The sequence below is a fragment of the Poecilia latipinna genome, unplaced genomic scaffold (genome assembly GCF_001443285.1).
Source record: "Poecilia latipinna isolate Pla-1442-1.1 unplaced genomic scaffold, P_latipinna-1.0 Scaffold1063, whole genome shotgun sequence".
Taxonomy (NCBI): domain Eukaryota; kingdom Metazoa; phylum Chordata; class Actinopteri; order Cyprinodontiformes; family Poeciliidae; genus Poecilia; species Poecilia latipinna.
In genome coordinates this window covers 291,040-294,457 of record NW_015113679.1, presented here as the reverse complement: position 1 = coordinate 294,457, position 3,418 = coordinate 291,040, and the positions used below count along the sequence as shown (strand labels likewise).

The window sequence follows — 3,418 nt, the reverse complement described above, 5'->3', positions numbered from 1 at the left end:
TAAGTTCCAGTTTTTCCCCGCTTCAATTTATTTTGGTTAACTGAAATGTTTTCTGAATTTCAGATTTCCTCAGTGTTACATAACAACCTTATTTGCGACGTCGCATTCTGTTTTTGAAAAGGCTCGTTTTCCAGACACAAAAACGAACCATAAATACATTCCAAAAAACCGTGTGTGTGTTTGTGGCTTAGGGACACTGCAGGTTGATTTTGTTTTTACCATTATATATATAAGTATATATTTTTTACTGCAGGTGTCCCCAGGGCTGCTCTGTCAGCGTTAAAACCCGGCGAGTGGCACTGCAGTCCGCTGCTGCCTGGAGATAGATGGCACAGGGGCTGGAGCAGAGCGCATTTCCTGCATACCTCCCCGCTGTTGCCTCCTCTCCCTCCTCTCCCCCACTTGGGGCTTGTGAGTGAGAGCGCCGTGCTAAAAGCATGCTCTTCTCTCTCGCCTCTCTACCTCTGACACACACACTCTGTCTCTCTCTCCCTTTTCTCTGTTACTTGTCCTCAGTCAAAGACAGGAGTCTCCGAGAGCAGCTGACGCTTTCCGTAATTCCCACTAAGCATCATTTCATTGACGGTTTTTCTCTTCCCATCTCTGTGTCTTCAAGCACTTTTTTTCCCCCTCTATTTTTTTCCTCTGAGCTGGATTTCACAGCTGCTGAGGTGACTTAGGCGTCTGGACGCAACGGATGTGCGAAGGACAGAGCAATTGGGAGATAACTTTCCACTCTTGCAGTCAGCGTAACACTTATGTCATCAGAGGAGGAGTGTTTGTTTTGAGAGAGACTTCTAGAAAAAGATTTGTGTTTAATTTTTCAGCCATTTCTGATGGGATGTGCGGGCATTTTCACAGTGGGAGATTTTTTCCAGCAAGTGGAAAGTTTGGGACGCGGCATGGCTGATGGAACTGCAGCTGCCTACTGAAGCTCTTCCTCCAGTTCAGTCCAGGTAATGAGTGATTGATGTTGGTTTGTCAGTTTGCACACAGGTTGTCCTGTTTAACATCTGACACGATAAGTCTAATTACACAGTGATGTGAAGCCACACTGACAGCTTTCTGCTACCGTTTCAGTCACAAAGAGAACTGGATGTATTTGTTCCTCTTCAGGTTTCTTCTATTTTTTTTTATGCTTTTGTCAAATTTAAGTGTTAAAATGTGAGAGTAGGTACAAGATCAGATAAATACAATAACTAGTTGTCAAAAGATGACTTTTTGAGGAAATTTTCTATCTAAACCAACCTGTGTGGAAAGGCACAGTCGTGAATTAACTGATATTAACCACATTCCAGTTTAATTTCTTTATCCACAACCAGACGTGGTTAGTGATAAGCCTGTAGATTCAAATCTCTTAAATAAAGCCTGTCTGACAACATGAAGTAGGCTAAAGGATCTCAAAAAGCAACATAGATCGAAAGTAAGTAAAAAGGTTGCATTCAGTCTGTAAGGTTTTGGTACTCTGGCACATTGCAGATAGAGCTAGAAACAGAGAAAACATGGAGCCTCTGGAGTACCACGTCTGTTGCTAAAGGTTAAGAGATGAAAAGAAGCTGGTAAATAGTCACGTACCACAGCTGTCCTGTGAAATGGTATATTGGTTTATTAGCCTGCTAGCTGTGGCATTCCAATGTTGTGCTGTTAGGAGGAAATTCAAAAGGTATTTATAGAAAAATATATAAAAAGTTAAGAGCTTACAGAACAACTTCATCACATGTTTCAAACTCAAGGTTCGGGGGCCAAATCTGGCCCGCCATAAGGTTTAATGTGGCCCTCTGGACACTTTTTCTGTTTTTTGGTTTTAAAAAAAGTGTAGAAATAGAATCAATAGATTTTCTTCTGTGGGATGTTGACATTTACGGAAATATATGTAAATAAAAATAAATAAATAAAATAAAATAAACCTCATAGTTTAAAACTTAAAGACCAGAAATTAGACTTAATGAACCTGGTCTGGTGAAATCATTCCTCTGTTGGATGAAGGTTTGGACTTTGAACTGTGATGCTGAAGGTAAAATCTCTCTTCATCTACAGTTTTCTATCACCCGCCGAAGAGCTTTGGGCCCAAACCGACTGAAACAGAAACTTGGCCTCCCTTCACTAAAAGTCTAGTTTGTCTGAAGAAAAAGTAATCCTAAGCCATGACGTTCCCACAACCGTAGTTCCCTTTGTGTGCTGTGTTTGTTTGGTGATGTGTTGTTTTTGTGCCAACCCAAACTTTTAGAATTGTGGCCAAAATTTCATCAAACATGGAAGGATCCTTTGGAAAAATGGCGTTTGTCATTAAACTCGGTCGAGAATTTCAGAGACAACAGGGCATTGTTGCCACATGTAGAACACAAATTCCTGCAGTTCCTTCATTACTCCCCCTGCTAACATCTTTTGTCTTCTCATTTCATAAATACGTTTTATGAAAAAAGTGTCTTTTTTTACGTCATAAAATCCTTGCAGGGTGTGCAGACTTCTTCTATCCACTGGTTTGATAAAACAGTGCCATGAATACAGCTGCTAGGTAAATATTAAATGCATACAAACTGTTAAAGAAAACAAACATCCCTTCAGTGTGAACCACTTCATTTAGGTCCCGCTGAGGATATGACAAATATTCAGGCCACACTCATTCAGAATCTCGCTTAATTAGTAATGTCAATGTTTCAAGGAGGGGCTCCTTTCTTAATCTGGAACATTCACGGATATATATTTTTTACATATTTAAATATGTGTCAAGCAAACTGTAATGAATCATGTGCTATTTTTACAGCTTCATTTATAACTGCACAAAGAAAATACAAGCAAAGGAATTTTTTTTGGCTCCAAGTTCTCTGAAACAAAAGATAACGATAACTACATGAGAAGTGAAAATGGAGTGCAGACAAGATGTTTTGCATATAAAGCAAGCTTATCTATTCAATGCCTAATGGCTTTTTCTGTTCCAAAATAGAGAACAGGACTGTCAGAATATTTGCCAATAATATTCTCCATTATTTATGCAAGATAACTAAGAGGCACTGAGTATTGAAACCAGATGTATATGTACATATGTCACTGACAGTGAGTCAGACTCAACCTTTCCTGTTGTAGGGAAAGTTAAGAGGACCAAAGTTGGCTATATTTACTAAATGCCAGATTTATCAGACTGACTATATAAACTGATATAGTTTCAGAATGTTCCCTTCTGATCTGGTTCATCTGCAATATTTGTCTTTATTGGAGGCACATGTGTGAAAGGCAACAAATTAAAGACTTCACTTCCTTGTGTGACATCATGGCAAACTTAACCAAAACTTCTGGAAGACAACTGCAGACATGTACAAGTCTGGTTCATCTTTTGGTACAAATTCCATCTCTTCAAATATGGAAAAAAAAAAAAAAAAAAAAAAAAAAGGGAGGGGAAAAAATGACCCCCCCAAACCTT

General features: G+C 39.1%; 1 protein-coding gene across 2 annotated transcripts in view; it reads left to right on the top strand.

Moving 5' to 3' along the window:
- The first annotated feature begins 274 nt into the window (after window positions 1-274).
- uts2r (urotensin 2 receptor) overlaps window positions 275-3,418 on the top strand; it is a 61,054-nt gene continuing 57,910 nt past the window's right edge. Inside the window, exon 1 of one of the 2 annotated variants that reach the window (XM_015051756.1) lies at window positions 275-956. The gene's annotated coding sequence lies outside the window, so the exon portion shown is untranslated. The remainder of the gene's footprint in view (window positions 957-3,418) is intronic. The other variant, XM_015051758.1, reaches the window with a different exon arrangement.